This window comes from Hyperolius riggenbachi, chromosome 3 (assembly GCF_040937935.1).
Source record: "Hyperolius riggenbachi isolate aHypRig1 chromosome 3, aHypRig1.pri, whole genome shotgun sequence".
Taxonomy (NCBI): Eukaryota; Metazoa; Chordata; class Amphibia; order Anura; family Hyperoliidae; genus Hyperolius; species Hyperolius riggenbachi.
In genome coordinates this window covers 207,855,270-207,876,153 of record NC_090648.1, presented here as the reverse complement: position 1 = coordinate 207,876,153, position 20,884 = coordinate 207,855,270, and the positions used below count along the sequence as shown (strand labels likewise).

Here is a 20,884-nt window from a genome sequence, read left to right as displayed (position 1 = left end):
AGCGGTGGTGATACTGGATACGGCCTATTATAAACAGGAAGCCATGCAACAACTAGCACAGGAAGAAATTTATCTAAGAGTGGAAGTGGATCCACTGTTTAAAATACAGAGAAAAATTAAATCACTGGTAGATGATGCATTAGAGAGAGATATTATAGACCAGGAGGAAGCTCATTTCCTTATTAAGAACTTTCCAAGGACACCAGTATTATATACTTTACCGAAGATTCATAAAAGCCTCACCGCTCCCCCCGGTAGACCGATTGTATCGGGGGTGGACTCAGTGTTTGTCCCCCTCGCCCAATTTGTAGATAAATTGCTACAACCGATAGTTCAGTCCATAGATTCATACTTGAGGGATACAAGCATGTTTATTGAGAGATTAAATACCTTAACAGCAGTTACGTCAGAGTCTCTTTTGGTAACATTGGATGTCGAGAGCCTCTACACCTCCATCCCACATGATGGAGGTGTAGAGGCGGTAGACTGGTACTTGTTGACGCATTCAGATTTATCGATTCCTCAGAGGAAATTTGTGATTTCGTTGTTACAGATAATCTTGCAGGAGAACTATTTCCTGTTTGAGGGTCACTTTTATGTACAACGTAGGGGAACAGCGATGGGGTCAAACGTGGCCCCGTCCTACGCAAATCTTTTTATGGGGCAGTATGAGGAAGCATTCATTTATAACAGTGCCCTGTTCCGCCAACATGCTAAATGTTGGTGGAGATTCATAGATGACATTTTTTGCGTGTGGGCGGGGCCGCGTTCGACCCTTGACACTTTTATTTGTGAACTAGGAGCCAAGTGTCCACCAATTAGACTGACTGCACATGTGGCATTGGATGAGGTGCCATTTCTGGATACTGTGGTGTACAGGTCTGGTGATAGATTACTCACAGACCTGTACACCAAACCAACAGACCGTAATTCCATTTTAGAGTACGGCAGTTTTCATCCGGGACACATTAAAGATAATATACCTAGGGGGCAACTAACTAGGGTAGAGAGATTGGTAGCTGATCCAGAGAAAAAAAGAATTAGGATTCAACAAATGCAGGACAAATTTAAGAGAAGGGGGTATCCAGCAGAAACCCTTACAAAGAAAAAATCCCCAAATAATGGGCGACCGGGTGGTCCGAGAATCCCGTTTGTTACTATGTACAATAGTTGGAGTAACCAGATTAGTACAGTTATTAGAAAACACTGGAAGCTACTGCCTTCCCTCATATTGAGGAGTTTAGACACCCACCCCTGATGTCTTTTAAACGTCCCCCAACTATTAGGGACAAGGTTATGAGTACCTTTGAACTACCTAGGGAGAGATGTATTAGAAGTGGTACTTTCCCTTGTCTCCATTGTCACATGTGCAGTCTAGTTAACAAAGGAAACTGCTTTACCCATCCCTCTAGTGGACGCAAATTCTATGTGAGAGGTCATTTTGATTGTGACTCGACGTTTGTCGTATACCTTTTAAAATGTCCATGTGGACTTGGATATGTAGGTAAAACGACGCAGCCATTGAAAGATAGAATTTCGTCACACAAGAGTGCAATTAGAAAGGGGGATGAGGATCAAGCGGTTTCCTTGCATTTTAAACAACATGGCCATTCTGTTACACAGCTGAGGGTGCAAGTTATAGATCATGCACCCCAACATCCTAGAAGGGGGGATAGGAATAAAATGTTACTAGTGAAAGAGGCAAGTTGGATTCGAAGACTTGGTACCATGGGGAGGGGGGGCTTAAATAAAGAATATGACCTACTAGCATGCATTTAGTATAAGGGTGAACCTACTGTGCCTTTAAATTGGAATGAGTGGGATCTATAACTAATATTGTATTTATGTTTTTATTGTAGTGCCTTGGGAGCCGGCGACGAACATTGGTGGTCTGTAAGTTTTCCTTTCCCCCCCCCCCCTTTTTCTTGATACTCTAACAGGAGGTGGGACCTGGGAGCCGGTGGTGAGTTCCTTAGCCCACTCGTTACTGACGTATGTTTATTTACTCAGCGCAGAGCCGGCTTACTAGCTGGCTGCGCTTGTATATGATCACCATGGTGATAGTGCGTCTGGTGGACGCCCCCTGGTGACACAGGCATCACATGATGGAGTCACATGGCGCTAGACGTCATGATGACTCATTCAGGAAGCGGCTGGGTTGGAGGACGCAGTGCCGTCTCGCAGAGTGTCGGCTCCTGGTGAGTGTTGCGCAACTGCGCATATATCTACATATACAATGAGCGGTTTCCTTTGTGGTCCGCTTTGTGGGGGTGGCTTATATACATATAGGGGCTGGTTGGCAATATTATGGGATGTTTCCCATTTACATGCTAGATACTGCAGTCTTCTATGCAGTCCGCCTGACCACCGCTGTGAGCTGATTGGCTACAAGGCACTTGCACCTGATTGGTGCTAGAGCTCAGTGACCACTATATAAGAACATGTGGTGTATTATACAAGTGTGATATGATTCTACACAGCTTGATAAAGGTCTGAGGACCGAAACAGCGAGGCTGTCGCTGAACAGGATGACTGTCATGCTGCTGTTTTAACCAATAAAGAGCTATACTTACTGATGGTGCTGACTTGATTGGAAGATATGATGAGTTCATAGAAGATTTTATTTTTTGTCAAAAGTTAGCGGAAATTGGATTTTTATTGTTTTTTTCACAAAGTGTCATTTTTCACTAACTTGTGACAAAAAATAAAATCTTCTACGAACTCACCATACCCCTAACGGAATACCTTGGGGTGTCTTCTTTCTAAAATGGGGTCACTTGTGGGGTTCCTATACTGCCCTGGCATTTTAGGGGCCCTAAACCGTGAGAAGTAGTCTAGAAAACAAATGCCTCAAAATGACCTGTGAATAGGACGTTGGGCCCCTTAGCGCACCTAGGCTGCAAAAAAGTGTCACACATGTGGTATCGCCGTACTCAGAAGAAGTAGTATAATGTGTTTTGGGGTGTATTTTTATACATACCCATGCTGGGTGGGAGAAATCTCTCTGTAAATGGACAATTGTGTGTAAAAAAAATCAAATAATTGTCATTTACAGAGATATTTCTCCCACCCAGCATGGGTATGTGTAAAAATACACCCCAAAACACATTATAATACTTCTCCCAAGTACGGCAATACCACATGTGTGGCACTTTTTTGCACCCTAACTGCGCTAAGGGGCCCAAAGTCCAATGAGTACCTTTAGGATTTCACAGGTCATTTTGCGACATTTGGTTTCAAGACTACTCCTCACGGTTTAGGGCCCCTAAAATGCCAGGGCAGTATAGGAATCCCACAAATGACACCATTTTAGAAAGAAGACACCCCAAGGTATTCTGTTAGGAGTACGGTGAGTTCATAGAAGATTTTATTTTTTGTCACAAGTTAGCGGTAAATGACACTTTGTGAAAAAAAAATTAAAATCAATTTCTGCTAACTTGTGACAAAAAAAAAATCTTCTATGAACTCACCATACTCCTAACGGAATACCTTGGGGTGTCTTCTTTCTCAAATGGGGTAATTTGTGGGGTTCCTATACTGTCCTGGCATTTTAGGGGCCCTAAACCGTGAGGAGTAGTCTTGAAACCAAATTTCTCAAAATGACCTGTGAAATCCTAAAGGTACTCATTGGACTTTGGGCCCCTTAGCGCAGTTAGGGTGCAAAAAAGTGCCACACATGTGGTATCGCCGTACTCAGGAGAAGTATTATAATGTGTTTTGGGGTGTATTTTTCCACATACCCATGCTGAGTGGGAGAAATATCTCTATAAATAGACAATTGTGTGTAAAAAAAAAAAAAAAATTGTCATTTACGGAGATATTTCTCCCACCTAGCATGGGTATGTGTAAAAATACACCCCAAAACACATTATACTACTTCTCCTGAGTACGGCAATACCACATGTGTGGCACTTTTTTGAAGCCTAACTGCGCTAAGGGGCCCAAAGTCCAATGAGCATCTTTAGGCTTTACAGGGGTGCTTACAATTAGGCACCCCCCAAAATGCCAGGACAGTGAACACACCCCACAAATGACCCCATTTTGGAAAGTAGACACTTCAAGGTATTCAGAGAGGAGCATAGTGAGTCCGTGGCAGATTTCATTTTTTTTTGTCGCAAGTTAGAAGAAATGGAAACTTTTTTTTTTTTTCTTTTTTGTCAGAAAGTGTCATTTTCCGCTAACTTGTGACAAAAAATAAAATCTTCTATGAACACACCAAGCCTCTCACTGAATACTTTGGGATGTCTTCTTTCCAAAATGGGGTCATTTGGGGGGTATTTGTACTTTCCTGGAATTTTAGCCCCTCATGAAACCTGACAGGTGCGCAGAAAAGTCAGAGATGCTTGAAAATGGGAAAATTCACTTTTGGCACCATAGTTTGTAAACGCTATAACTTTTACCCAATCCAATAAATATACACTGAATGGTTTTTTTTTTATCAAAGACATGTAACAGAATAACTTTCGCGCTCAAATGTATAGGAAATTTTACTTTATTTGAAAAATGTCAGCACAGAAAGTTAAAAAAAATCATTTTTTTGCCAAAATTCATGTCTTTTTTGCTGAATATAATAAAAAGTAAAAATCACAGGAGCAATCAAATAGCACCAAAAGAAAGCTGTATTAGTGACAAGAAAAGGAGGTAAAATTCATTTAGGTGGTAGGTTGTATGAGCGAGCAATAAACCGTGAAAGCTGCAGTGGTCTGAATGGAGAAAAAGGCTCTGGTCCTTAAGGGGCGAAAAGACTGTGGTCCTGAAGTGGTTAAGGTAAGAAAAGTAATATTGAAATGAAGTTAATCAGGAACAACTTACTTTGTGTTATTATTTTTCTTGTAAATGTGCTGAAAGGCTATTTTTTATCAATTAGATGATAAATAAGTAATTTATGAGAAGTTTTGTGAATAGAGTCCATTGACTCTATATTAAGATTTTTCAATCATTTAAAAATAGACGTTAAAGGACAACTCCGAGATGAGGAGAAAACTGCAAGGGTTTTTGTGATTAATATAAAAAAATGTAGCCCTTTTTAGGAGTGGGTAAATCGTGCTAGTGTACCTGGGATGAAGGCTTATGTATCTGAAGGCTAAATTATTGTAAGGATAGGCTCCAGATTGTAATTCTTTCATGTTCTCCAGGGGGCACATGGAGTTGAGACGAGCCTTTTATCCATAACATTGGGACAATGCTTTGCAAGAGAGAAGGATTTTCCAGTTTTTCCCCATCCATTTCAAAGCTGGTGAGCTCTCTCCCCTGTATTGTTCAGGGGAGAGAGCTCACCAGCATGGAGCTTCCTAGTCACCTAATATGCACTGTGGAAAATGAATTAATGTGGCTTGGGAGGGTGGAAGGATATGCTTTTTAGTTTGTGTTTTTCATAGAAAAACCTTGTCCATGTGCAGAAGGTGTTCGGTGATTCTTGTAGTGACCAAGAGCACCTAAACGATAGGTAGAGAGACCACAAGCCCAATGGTTTAGTATCCTTAGATACAGACACCAGTTCAACTGGAAAATACTTACTCAAAATGTTTTATTAAATATTCTTCCAGTTGTTCTGTTGTCTGTATCTTCTGAAGAGGTAAGTGATTACCTCTCATTTATATGTTACGTTTAAAAACCTATATATTGTCCATGTGCATGTAAACTGCTTTAAAAAGATTGCTGGGCAGAGCTCCTGTACATTGGTTTGATAAATAATGGAAGTGGCCTGCTCACCAAGCAGTGTGATTCCTGACAATGAATATGTTGGTATGACCTGTGTCCTCATTCATTTCGTAGAAAGGATTGTGAAAAATGCAATCTAATGCACATAACCTATCACTTGTCTTATATAAATTACCAGTAGGTGAGTAGTGCCAGCTAGCCAAAGGAAATCTTTAAAATTTGTACATCTAATAACATATAAATGAAAAACATGTGTATAAGGTATATATAGCAAATCTTCTTATTGCATGTGCATACTAATGGGGGTTGATACGGTTACCCTGCCTTTACCTACTATCAGGGCAGTTTCTAGGCTAAAATGCACCCACTGCGAGAGTGTAAAAATTGCGCCCCCCCGTGCCGGAGCCAGGTATAGGTGCCTGCAGTATAGGTTAGCTAGGTCTAGTTGCACTCAGTATAGGTAGTGGGCTATAGGTCCCCCCAATATAGGTAGCCAGGCATAGGTGCCCCAGTATAATTGCCCCGAGTATAGATTAGCCAGGTAGGTGCCTCCAGTATAGGTATCCAGTATAGTTCAGGGGCGGACTGACCAGGGGGGCAATCTCCCCCCAGGCCACCTTTCATTCAGTGATTTAGGGTAGGTTTGGTGTCTGGTGTATTGGGGTTTGTTGTAAGGCAATGCTAGCTGATAAAAGTGCAATCAGAGGACAGGCAAGCTGGTAAATATACACAGCATGATGCAGAGCTTGCCTGGAGGGTCCGTGTGCAAACATCTGTCTGGTCTCTCCCCATTGTTATTATGACTGCATGTGTGGATAAGGTGTTATACAAGTTAAAGTTTTTGACAGTCCCTAGAATCCAGGAGGGCTACTTTCTGACTTGTGTGAGAGACTGGCAGGGACAGGAGTCCTATTACAGGCAAGTAGCCTCTGTGTGATGTGCAATACAGATAAGCTCTCTGCTCCATCTCAGGCTATTCTCAATTTCTCTCCACTCCTCCTCTCTCTGGGCTAGTGCACGCCAAAATCGCAATAGCAATCGCTAGCAATTTGTGAGTGTGATTTTGTGAAACGATTTTCAGAGCGTTTTTTTTAATGAATTGCTCCAAAAAATGCTACATGCAGTGTGTAGCATTTTTTGGAGCAATTCATTAAAAATAGCTCTGAAAATCGCTTCACAAAATCACACTCACAAATTGCTAGCGATTGCTATTGCTATTTTTGCGTGCACTAGCCCAGAGGAGTGGAGAGAAATTGAGAATAGCCTGAGATGGAGCAGAGAGCTTATCTGTATTGCACATCACACAGAGACTACTTGCCTATCATAGGACTCCTGTCCCTGACAGTCCCTCACACAAGTCAGAAAGCAGCCCTCCTGGAGTCTAGGGACTGTCAAAAACTTTTCAACTTGTAGAACACCTTACCCACACATGCAGTCATAATAACAATGGGGAGAGACCAGACAGATGTTTGCCCACAGACCCTTCAGGCAAGCTCTGCATCATTCATGCTGTGTATATTTGCCAGCTTGCCTGTCTTCTGATTGCACTTTTATCAGCTAGCCTCAAGTTTCACATTGCCTTACAACAAACCCAAATACACCAGACACCAGACCTGCCCTAAATCACTGAATGAAAGGTGGCCTGGGGGGAGATTGCCCCCCTTCCCCCCTGGCCAGTCAGTGTAGCTGTATACAGTGCTTCCCTGAACTAATTACTTTGCAGTCCCCTGGGGAGAGGGAGGGAGAGTTCACAGCGCCCTTTGGCTGTCTGCGCTCAGGGCTGCCGCACGGCTGCACGGCCCCTAGAAACGGGTCTGCCTACTATACAGAAACAGAACAGAATCGAAATACAGTTGTTTGTTATAAATAAATACCTTTGGGTAGTGCGCCTCTTCTGTGTTATGAGATGTGTAGACCTCTCTTAGCTGTGTGGTCCAGGGACCAACTGCTCTTATGTGTAAAGTTAATGCATCCTCATGGGGTGCAGAAGTTAATGTGAAAGGGTGGTATTCGTTCGTACCAAGTGATAAGCAGGCAATTCTAACCCACTGGCCAGATTTATAATCAAAGTCACTGGGACGCTGGAATTTCAGATATGTCACACCTGAAATGGAAAGGAAACATGAAAAGCAGAACGTAGGTTACACTGATGCATAAGGAACACATCCAAGCTGCAAAATATTTTAAGAGTATCTGTAAAAATTAAAAACTAATATACTTTTAATCATCCTTTAGCTCATAGAAAAAAAAATCTTATATGATGTGAAGACAGACAGAATGGTTGGGTGTGTCTCCTGCCATTTATATAGCTGTGCTGCTGTGGTCATCCTGTTTATATAATGAGGAAATATTTTTCATTACAGGGGCATAATTTATCACAGTAATGTGTGATTAGAAATGGTTAATGCAAACTTATATAAAACATGTGTTTAATTATCCAGTTATGTGTATGGTGCATACAAAGATCAAATTAAAGGCTTGCCTGTTGTCCATTTCCTTTTGTAGAAGATATGTTTCACATTTCTGATTAGTATACACAGACTCTCTTTGCGAGGATGGCTGTCAGTTCCCTGAAACATTTATCCTGATTCCAATTTTTATTTTCAAAGTGAGGGCCGGTTCACACTTGCTTAAAAAATGTAACTGTTCAGGACGTTTTTTAAGTTCCACTTAGCACAGGAAGCGGATCCTAATGTTAAAAATAGGATCCGCCTCCATTCCAAAAGGATCCACTTGCTGCCCCACACAAGCGGAATGCTAAGCGGAAGGCAGAGTCCAATCTTGGCAAATTTTCCTAGACCCACTGGGAAAATGTATCCATTGACAGCCTATGAGAACGGACGCTGTCCGTTCTCACTAGACTAATTGTTGTGTCCACTTCGCTCATTTCGATCGCAGCCGTGACATAAAACGTACGTGTCTCTCCGCCGATTGCTGCCGCTTGGTCCCTTCTACACAGCATGGTGGCCGGAAGAAGTATGGGGATCTCCATTGGCCTGCAAAAGACCAATGGGAATTCTCAGCAACAGGGAAACTTCTCATTGGTTTATGGTGGACCAATGAAAATTCTCCCTGTTGCTAGGGAGAATTGGCCTAATACAGACTATGGAGAGCCCCATGCTCCTGCGGGCCTCTGGGCTGAATATGGACAGACCCGAGCGGTGGTACAGGTGAGCGGCGATGCATATGGACAGATGTGATGAATGCAGGACGAGCTGAAGTGGAGCAGACTGGGAATTCGTTGCAAGTGATCCTTTAACCAGCTAGCGGATCCTCCTTGGAAAACATCTTCTCAGATTTATCAAAATAAACACTGTGATAGTGCAGGCACTTTCTGTAAGGCCCCGTTCACATCACAAACGCGGATGGCCATGCGTGTGGAACGCAACGCGTACGAACACACGCCATCCGCGTTTGTGTGCGTTGCGTGGCTGATCTCATCACTGAAAAGTGAATGGGACAGCCACGCGTTTTTACAAAAAATGCGTGCAGCATGCGTTCCCAGACCGCACAGGTCCAGAATGCATGCAGTGTGAACATCAGACATTGCACTCTATGCACTGTCTGATGTCGTGCGTGTCGGCCTCCTGCACGCGTTTCCAAAACGCGGCTGGAAACGCGTGCAGTGTGAACGGGGCCTAAACGTTTACACCATCAGTGGAAAACCTCATAAACATGCAGAGCTAGCTTGGGGGTTGGAAGATTGGGCCACCACCACTAATACAAACTCCCCCCTCCCCCTTCAATGCTTCCCTGCTCATCATATCTTGGGGTTAACAAGGAACCGTGCACTGCTGGTTTTCTCAGCCTTCTATAGAACACAAGACAACTCAACATTGTGCATTAGCAGTGCTGTGCAGTGGGCTCCTTTGGAATAACGCATGGCGTGCTGTGCTCTTAAAGACAATATACGTGTTTACAGTGGCAGTGAAGGCATACTTTAAATGTACTTCACATTGCACTCCTAGCGTGTGATGTGACTTTTCACCACCGTTGAGATCCCATCACAATGTGTATAGTGTGAAAGTAGCCGAAATGTATCATGAAGTTCAACAAAAAGTTAAGAGGTTGTCATTTGGTATTTCATGCAACTGGTATCCAGGAAACATCTTATTTCTTTTACATTCTATGGTGGTTGACTTGGAATACCTGAAGGAAGCCGTTTTGCGTCTAAGACTTCAATCTCTGTCTTCTTCCTGCTCAAACTAATCATTTTGTCAATGACAAAGATGATAGCCGGGACAATTAAGTAAATATAAAATCGTGGCTGCTGGATCAATGCAAAACTGCCATGAATGATAGTCTGGAAAATAAAAAAAGATAAGAAAGAAAGAAAGAAGAAAAATTCAATTCAGCAATTAGATTTAAAGATTCAATGTCAGTGACTGTCTGACTCTCATCAACTCTCATGTTAATCAGTAATCTCTATAAAATGCTAGAACTGCTTCTGTGGAAGTCCTTTATCTGTTCCTGATGTCAGAGATTGCATTGATAGGTGAATGTGGTGACACATCTTTATTGTTCTTTTTTTTAGGTCCCGTTTCCACTGTAGTGGGTGTGCATCTCTGAGACACAGGGCAGCACTTACTGTGATGCAAGAACGTACCCAAATCCCTCTAGCCGTGCCATGCAGAGCTATCAGGTATTGCATGTGTGACGCAATTTTTTGCTGCATGTATCGGACATCAGTCTATTGCTTTCAATAGGCTGCATTTTCCCATCAAAATTTGCATGTGGGGAAATGCAGTGAATCACCACTAGTGCAAATAAGCCCTTAGTTAATGTAAAAAAGCAACTTCTGAATTAAAAACGCTCTAACCAGACAACAGGCTTGGCCCTTTCAACATAGTTAAAGCGGTATAAACCCCTGATATAATATTCAATAAAAACATGTTTTCCTACTTTTTATATGCCATACGGTTATCACATTTGCTTTTGTGCATACGTATTATTATTCATTTAGAAATTACAAGTTTACAAAGTACACTTTTTTGCTCTGAGAGCTGACTTTGCATTTTATTCATAACTGTTTTTTTTTCATCTTGAAATATAAGTAGAAATGCTTTCTGACTGTCTGTGTTCAGGAGAGTCTGCAGTGTCAGAGAAGTGTTTGTTTACATTCCTCACTTGATACAATTAAACACAAGATAACATTATCTCCTGTTCGGATGCGACCAGCTTTCCTGGCAATGAGCTTTTCTGTCCTGTGTTTAACCCTTTGAATGTTGTTCTAGTAAAAAAATGCTGGTAGTATATACAGTAATATGCTGTAAATAATGTGAGCAAAGAAGAATTGCTGGGTTACATTCCGCTTTAAAGCCTTGTACACAAATGAAACTCAACCAAGGCGGTCATTATCTAGAACAGGCATGGGCAAACTTGGCCATCAAGCTGTTAAGGAACTACAAATCCCACAATTCTTTTGCCTTTATGAGTCATGACCGTGGCTGTCAGACTCCTCCTCCTTGTAGTTCCTCAACAGCTGGAGGGCCAAGTTTGCCCATGCCTGATCTAGAATCTAGTGCATGTACAGCGGCCCCCAATGCCCCTCAGTGCCTTGGCCAGCAATGAGTCCCGTGGTTTGATTTGTCTAAGCACTGGCCAAGTGCATTGTTCCCCCACTCACCTCACTCACTGCAACACTCTCCTCCAGTGGCAAGATAAGAAAGAAGAATAATTACAATTCAGCAATTAGATGTAAATATTTAGTGTCAGTGACTGTCTGATTGAACTCTCATGTTAATCAGTAATCTGTATAAAACGAAAAAACTGTTCTGTGGAAGTCCTTTATTTGTTCCTGATATCAGACTGCTAAATTTCGATTAGTGAATGTGGTGGCGACTCATATCTTTATTGTTATTAGTTTAGGACCAGTTTCCATTGAAGCAGGTGTGCATCTCTGGGACACAGGTTGTGAAGCAAGACTGCATGAAATCCCTCTAGTCGTGCCATGCACACATTTGTTTACAAATGAAAATCAGCCAAGGTGGTCAATATCTAAAACTTAGTGTGTACATAGGGGCTCCCAATGTTCTCCTCCTGCACCACTCTGTAGGCCCTTCCCCTCCCCCTGCATAGCAAGAAAATGTGTCGCTAGTCTGCACGCTGGCAACACATCGGTACAGTATCCGCCCTGCAATATCTCCTGAGGAATTGAGTCCCGGTCCCTTCTGATTGGCATAACTTGTATGTGTGTAAAAGGCTTACGATTGTATGGGCCTTCTGCATGGTAAATATCAGGTGTTGTGTTCTTCAGAAAGAGTCATATGCTTCCATGGGTGCTTTGGAAACATAAAAAAGAGCTCTCTGCTGGAAACACTAATCTACCAATAATGGGCATTAGGCTTTTTTAAACCAGCAAGTACTTGGTGGAAAAAATGTGCATTCTCAAAAAAGACATTAAGACATTTTTCGAAGATGTTCAGTTGTCAAAAATGTTGGACTAATGATGGGAGTGAGATCCACAGAGATATTTTTTCGTGGAATCATCCAACAGGTAATATCTATGTGCAGTGCAAAGGATGTGTAGGGTTGTGCATTTCAATTTGTTCCTTCTCACTATTCCTGACTTAGGTTATTAAAGCCTTGAAAATCAGCAAACAGAATGTAAAATGGATTGCCTGTTTTACTGGCAATTAGTGGAAAACTTGGAAAACTGGGAGGATGTGTGGCATTGGGAAGCATTTAGTCTGATACTAGCTGGGTTGTGCACTAACTATGCCCTAATGAAATGAGATGGTGATGCAGTTAGGGATGGTTATGTGCAACTATACAAATAGTTATCTAGTCAATGTAAGTAGCCTGACATGTCCAACCCAATGTACAAGTAATGAGACCCTTACCACTGTGCAAGTGAAATTAAAAAGTCTACATCACATTCCTAAAAAAAACTCTAAGATGAATAAAGTTCCTATGCTTATTGAATAGCAGTTTGTATTTATCAAAGTGAGGGACACCTAGTCATTTAGATGCCCCCATAGCATAGCCGTGTGTGTGTGTGGAGGGGGTGGGGGGGCTCTCACAGTGCTGGGGGTTCAGCAATGGAAAGGGGCACTCAGCTTTAGCATAGCTGAGTGTCGGTGGTTTCTAGGAGTTTCAGCTACAGCGAGCGCTGGACACGCTGGTTATGATGTAGATGGGGTTAGCGTTAGGTGTAGGTGGAGGGGTGTTAGGCATAGGTAGGAGAGGGATAACGTAGGAGTTTGGTTAGGGAAATTGATAGTAAGATTTCAGTAACATTACTGATATTCTACTATCAGCTTTATAAGGCACTCAAGTTACCAGATGACTTTTTCCATGGACGCATATTTATTGCTTCAGGGGACAGACTTATGAGAATCTAGAAAAGTCTAGTTATAGTATATTAACTCCTCCAATTTCCTTTATTCTTTTAAGTTGTTTCTTTTTCTTCATTCATATATATCCCTATAGAGGCTTTTGAATAAAGAGGAGACTCAACTTGGGATAGGGAAGATGGGATGTGGATTTTTTTAAATTTTGAATAAATCGAAGAAAAGGTGTGAGAAGCACGAAATGAACTTTATTTATTTTTCATTGTACAGTGTCTGTCTTTTTCTTATTTAATTTGTGTTACAAGTCCACATAGCCACATGCCTGGATACTGCTGCTGGTGACATGCACATAAGCCTCCACTCCCACATAGCCCTTTGGTGCTGAGTAGTGTTAAAGAATTCTTACTTGCTGTAAATATACTTTTTCTGATGGGGACATAGACTTTTGGACCCTCTACTAAAGCTCAAACTTGGCTTTCCAGCTGTTAGGAACTACAAGTCCCACAATGCATTTGCCTTTATCAATCATGACTGTGACTGTCAGACTCCTGCAATGCATAGTGGTGCTTGTAGTTCCTTAACAGCTGGAGAGACAAGTTTGCAGATCACTGGAATAGGTCAACAGGGTTAAGCATTGTGTTTACAAAAAACATAGTTTCAACTACTTTTTGTTCTACTCTATAGATCAGCACATATGCTCATATCACAGTTTGCAATTCTAGCATAAGGGTTTGCTATACATAATTTCTACATCATCATTTATATGGTCAATGATGACAATGGGATTTAATGGCCAATTACATTTTTTTCTATAGGTTTGCTTTACAGTAAGGCTCAATTTCCATCATATTTGAACTGTATGATTCTATCTAAGGGCCCGTTTCCACTAGCGCGAATCCGCATGCAGTCAACGCATGCGGATTCGCATAAGCAATACAAGTGGATGGGACTGTTTCCACTTGTCAGTTTTCATTTGCGTTTTTATGTGCAGGATTTTTCTGCACGGTAGACCCTGCAGAATTCGCCTGCGTGTGGAATGCAGGCGAATCGCAGGCAATGTATTTAATAGGGAAATCGCATGCGTTTTTTGCATGCGTTTTTTCCCGCGATTTCGCGTGCGATTTCGCATTGAAAGTAATGTAAATTGACACAGGCAGTGACATGGTTAAAATCGCATATACCCTGCCTATGCGAAATCGCGGCAAAAAACGCATGCGGAATCGCATCCGCATGCGATTTTGTCAGCGGTGATATGCAGCGATTCCGCACCGCACTAGTGGAAACGGGCCCTAAAGAATTACTTATCTAACAGAATAGCTATTTTACATTCTATTGTTGTCACCAAAATATTTTAGGATTAGTATCCACAATCCATAACTTACCAAAATATAAAAGATAACATACAGATGATGCATTATCCAGAACCCGCGGAAACTGACACGCCGGAAGTAATGTGTAGAAAATATGTACAAAAAAGCCATAACCAACAGAAGAAGAACTCCAGTCAAACCTGCATGTAAAAGTGTTATTATTATTATATTACATGTATGTACCAGCTCAATTATTCATCATTCATTCTAAGTCAAAAGGCTTATTTATGTGAGGTTGCATGATGTTTTAACTTTTCTACTTGACAAAATGACTGGTTATAAAGCAGCCATGTGCTGTTTGCAGGCAATCATTATAGCCATTGCCTAGGGTATATCAGCCCATGGCAATGGATGGCAAACAGTTAATTTACCAATTAGGGGTCTGCAGGCATGCTGCTATACATTACTATAATATTGCAAGCAAACATTTCTTTGTTACGGCTAAAACAAATCCTAACATAAAGCTGCACTGTTTCCACCTCCTGATTCATGGAAAATGACATATTGTTAGCAGCCTGTGCTTTCAGATGGGCTTATCTGCCATCTCTACCATAGCAGTCATGTGACACAGTGTAGATATCAAATTACAACTTGTGATAAGACACAAATGAGGGCGAATTAAACAGGCTAAACTCTCTAAATACATACAGGGTGCATTTCTCTATGTTTTCCCTCTGTCCCGTGCAAGAGTTCAGGTCCACTTTATTATGCTTAAAATGTTAAATACTTGTGTAGGAAATATCAGTTTATCCCTAGTGAATATTTCTCTAATGTGCATTTTTCCAAAAGTGATAACACCCATGAGTTTAGAGACGTGGATGTGCTTATGTCTTGCCCCCTTATATTCAGAAAAGATTGCAACATAGACCCGATGTTGCAATCTGCATTTGGACCCCATGAAACTGCTCTGCATTTGATTTTAGTGAAAGAGCTTTTATATGGATGAATGATAAAAGTATCCTATTCTGAGTGGTGTTACACAAAGATGCATCCTCTCTTTGTGTTTATTTTACAATATGCCATAACAAATGATTTTGAGAGCAAGATGCGACTTGGTGAACTCTTACCTGGCACTGTCTCAAAAAACCACCAGTAGAATTTTTCTGGAAATTCAGATCTGAGAAAATAAAGGGCATCAGCATTAATCATAATAGTACAGTCACAAATGTCTGAAATAGTTTAAATGGTTAGTTTGTGCTTTACTAACAGATGCCTATACAACTTTACTGCACTGTACCTTCTCATTTGTATAACAAAGCAAAAGAAGTGTCTGACATGACATCTGAGGATATTTGCACACTGGACCAATGACCACTATGGATTGTATTATTCTTTATATAAATAAATAAGAAATGTAATAAAAACTGGAATGGGTCCTTACAATAACAACAAACTAAAAAAGAGCTGGGAATTGCTTTTGAAGAAGTGAGCACTATCTGCTTAAAGAGAACCAGAGATGAAGCACCCTCATGTATTTTATTACATTTATCAGTGGGAACATGACAGTAAACACCTACCCTGCTTTTAGTTTCATTGTTATCTGCTTAATTAGTCTATTAGCAACTGTGATAAGAATCCACTGACAATTCAGTCGAGGTTTGACCTGGAATCATTATAGCTGAGTCACTCTTCTGTGAAGTCCTTTCAAGCCCAAGCCTTCCCCCTCCTGGCTTAGATCTTCTGCTTTGCATACTGAGAGCTGTGATGACATGGGAGGGGGCTGCTCCTGAGAGAGAAGCTCTGTGGCTGTAATATGATCCCTGTGTGCTCTGTGTGCACTAGATTCTCATAGGAATGAAACTGCAGTTATTATCAGTGACACTTCCTACAGGCAGATCATACCAAAATGAAAGCACATAGATGAAAGGCTGCATTTAGCCTAGATAGCAGCCTAGTCTCATATAGCCTAGACAGCACATCCAGAACACCTCATAACCTGGAAGCAGAAGTGATATGAGCCGGCGGCCATATTTGATTTTTCCTCGAGCAATAATGGATAAAAAACACTAAAAAAGGCACACCAGAGCGGCAAAATTATCAGGTAGAGCATTTATTCTTTACAAGCTATCGACTGATATGTTTATTTTGTGTGAAACGTTCATCTCTGGTTCCCTTTAATAGTTCATGAAATGCGTTGAGGTCTTATCAATCTCTGTCAAAAACCAAAAGCTTGTTAAGGTATGTTAATACTACTGTATATGGTTACCTACTTCCTAGATGAGATGATCCTCCTTAGTTGTATAGGTGGACATAAATGTTAAGAGGGAGACATTCCATAATTATGGCATTCAACTAAAGTATTGAACTGTGTTACTTATACATCGTTATATTAGTAGATTAATATCGTATAATATATTGGGCCTGATGCAATTCACTTTTTCATATTTTCACATCTTATCAATAAAATGCCTTTTAAGCTACCAGTAAGCAAGAAAATAATTTTGACGGTAATTTTTTTTAACACCAATTCAGAGGTTGGCGCCCACAATGCCACCTACCCTCCCTCCTTAACTAAATAAAATGCAGTGTTCCCCTTTAGAACCCAAATATATGCACAATGTCCACTTCACAGTTGTACAACTGGCTGCAATATAAACCAATTCCAATTCCAAGAACGACAGTCTGTGTATGCTAGGGGGTCCTATTACAGTCTGTATTCAATCATAGATCACACTTCTTAAATTGCTAGCAGATTCATATATCCAAAAGACAAGGCCCGTCACCACACCTCTATGAGATACACTCACCAGATGCTTAGACCTGCTGATAGGTCAGATGGCGCTTTGGGGCAGTCACAGGGTCGTCCCTCACCCCTCTGGCAAAATCCGACAGCCTTCCGGAAATCCAATATATTCTATATCCTCCTTAATGAACCTCAATAAAAATACTCCACACAGCGTAATACTGTCACTTTAATTTAAAACTTTAAAATCAGTTGCACTTAGAATTTCCACAATGTCATCTCACACAGAGTTATTTATCCTGTGGGCTCTCCCCCGCTAAGGTGGCCGGCTGGCTTGGGTCTCCCTTCGCCTCTGGTGGACTTCTGACCGCCGCGCGCTCAGTCAGTTTTGCCCTCCTATGGCGTCCTGGATCCCGCCGTAGCCGCGTGTGTCCTGCTCAGGCCGCGTGTGTCCTGTAATAGGACCCCCTAGCATACACAGACTGTCGTTCTTGGAATTGGAATCGGTTTATAATGCAGCTGGTTGTACAACTGTGAAGTGGACATTGTGCATATATTTGGGTTCTAAAGGGGAACACTGCATTTTATTTAGTTAAGGAGGGAGGGTAGGTGGCATTGTGGGCGCCAACCTCTGAATTGGTGTTATTTACTATTGCAAACAGAGGGGCGAGCCAGTGCGGGTTGATTTATTGTGTTCCTAGTCAGCGCGAAGTGTGTAATCTTTTGGTAATTTTTTTTACCTACTTTTTGTACTTTAAATTGCAAAGTGCTGAAAAGTCATTTAAATGGATGATGAAAAATTATCTCTTAGGAGAAAACTTAGGAAAAAAAGTGAATAGCATCAGGCCCACTGTGAGAAATAGACTAACTGTACCTGTGGTATTCCTTGTAACTGTATATATACACATTTTAATAATAGTGCATTGTCTTTTGTAACAAATAAAGTGTTTATTTTTTTAATTTACTGTATGATCTGGCCGGAGAGATTTTTTTTCATTTTGTAGGGTATTAATTAATATACAGTTTTTCCCTATTAAAGTCCCATGAACTGTCAAAACGTATTCGAATCGAGACTACCCTTTCTTAAGGGATGTGGGGATAGTAACATACACTAGTGTGATTACATTATTATGATAAATAGGGATGTTATTCCATGGTTCTAGATAAGCACAGTTAATTATATTAGATCAGATCTGAGGATATTTTACTAAAATTATTAGTTAATTGTTAATAGTGCTATCTCTTATGTATACTTATTGCAGTATATTAGTTAAATAAACAATTAGTTAAATAAAAATGTAGAAGAAAAAATGAATGTTGCCTCTAAAATAATGAGCATTTGACTGTAAATTGTAATATTTGTTATACCTGAGTATGACAAAAGATAATATTTAGATTTTTGTCCTTTCCCAAATCACTGTCAGCATTGCATACCGAAAGTTGTGTATTATACATTCATGAACTTCCCTTTACTGTATAGTCATTTTAATCGTTCTAATAACAGGACTTCTCCAGGAGAGCAAATAAAACATTTCTAAGCTAAAAGTACAAAGTACAATATCAGACACAGTATCTGTGTCAATTTTAATGGATTATCATAAGAAACTCTTAACTCTGCACTACATTATCTGAAAACTGTGTTGTACATGATTATCAAGAATTGATCCTTACTGCAATAAAAATGGCATGACGTCAAACAGTTCAAGCAGAAATTTTCCGACAACAATTCCTGAAATGAATGCATTGCCCACATTCACCAGTTATTAGTTGCATTTGTACTATAAGCCGTAATGATGTTTAAAACACCAGGAATAATTATCTGAAAGGCCATCTAGTTACTGGTGGCATTTCTTGCATGGTGTGAGCTATCAATACCATAAAGGAAAGAAATCTTTCTTTGGATTGTTCGCATAAACCCATAATCTCAATCCATGCCTATATTCTTCTGTATCCAGTCACCTAAGAGCACTGACTCCTTGCACACTGCGTTTGTTGCTTTGCAGAATAAATCTGCATGTCCGCTCACTATCAACACAATTCTATGGGGCTGTTCACATTTCTGTGCGGTAATGGATTGTGTTATTGTAACTCACAGTCTAAATCTGGTCTCCATTGCAGTTCACACACATTATAACGCATGCATTATGCAATGCACACAGTGTGCAATGGCCCTGTGAATGGTCCCTTCCCTGGATTAATTCACAGAAGAAAGACTGTCTAAGGGCTCTTTCACATTAGGGCAGACTTTGTGCGTTAACGCAAACGGTAGCCGTTTGCGTTAACCAAGGTAAGATGAAAGTCCATAGACTTTCATTTTACCTTTCACACTCGACGCTGCGTTTCGATGCGTTGCGGTTCCGACGCACCCGGGCGCAGTTTTTCCTCCAACGCACCCGCGAGCCGGCGTTTCCCGTCAGGTTTAATTACCAGCTACCGCCGCTGATTGCGTCGCACCGCAGATACCCTACGACACGCCGCAGGCAGACAACGCGTGCAGGAGAATGGCTCCTGTTCGCGTTGTCTGATGTGAAAGAGCCCTAAATGTTCAATTCTTCTCAATGCCATAAACATTCTCAAAAACAGAGTAGATTGTCAGTAGGCCATGTAGCTAGTTTATGCTTACAATGGCACCAAAGAGTTGGTCAAGTTTGCATAGAGAATGTCATTGCAATTACTAATTAATTTAAAAGCCTTACATTTGCATGTTCCACTAGTACTGTATGTAACCAATAGTTCACTTTACTTGTTGCACATACCCATCATCTGTAAAGACTGGAGAGAAAAGGCAGCTCAGGATACTAATCGGTGTAATCGTGAAGATGTAGACATTAATTACATGCCCAAGAGTATGGAAAACTGAAAAAAAAATTGTTGGTCATTGATAATCTGTGTTTTTATGTTTGAATTGTATCTCAAACTGTAACACAATATAAAATAATACATTACAGAAGACTGTTTATATAATGTGGAATTTTGATAATGTAACAATCACTATTGATTCATAATACACTCCGATAAGATCATGAAAAAGAGAAAGCACAGGGACAATGGGAGCCTAATCTGGTGTAGTATGTTAGAATACTATGGGGGTAGTGCACAAATAATAAGTGAGGTACTCACAAGTCAGGGTTGCTAACCCAGCAACCACCATATGCGCATGTGGAGAAGTACAGCCCCCACTCGGCCTTTCGAGAATGGACTGGTCGCAGCTCCCAAAAATGAAGTTGATATGAAATCACAAACCCAACCCCAGTCCTGGGTTGGAAAAAAACTGGAAAAGCAGAGATAGGAGGTGCACAAGCAATGATCCAATAATAGAATCATCTCTATGGGATAAAAGAGTGGGTATCAGCCTACCTTCATGAAGACTTAATAGTCTTCATGGAGGTAGGCTGATACCCACTCTTTCATCACTTAGAGTTGATTATATTATTGGATTATTACTTGTGCACCTCCTATCTCTGCTTGTCCAATAATACAATACCAGTCCTCAGACTCTCCATATTTACCCCAAACAAATTTCCATAAAACTTTTCTAAATTTCTCAGTTTATTCCTATTGGTTTAGTGAGATTTCCCTGAAATCCTTATAAAAAAAACTTCCTTTAACAGCAAACACTAAATTTGCTATAGACACCTGTTTTAAAAGTTTTTTGAGCCCAGATTTGATTTTCCAAATTTCTCAGCAAGTTCAATAAATAACCATACACATTTATCCAAAACATTTGTTTAAACTTTTTGCAAAATTCAACAACCACTGTAACACGGTATAAAGAGTTACTGGCCTATGTAAGTGGATAAAATATAAATGTCTTCGCCAAAATGTGTCTATATAATATGTTTTCATAGTTCCCCTAATATTTTATGAGTAAAAACTAT

The 20,884-nt window shown here is 40.7% G+C and overlaps 1 pseudogene; it reads right to left on the bottom strand.

The window, feature by feature from the left end:
* Window positions 1-20,884, bottom strand: part of LOC137562262 (dual oxidase 1-like) — a 138,570-nt pseudogene that overhangs the window by 18,206 nt on the left and 99,480 nt on the right.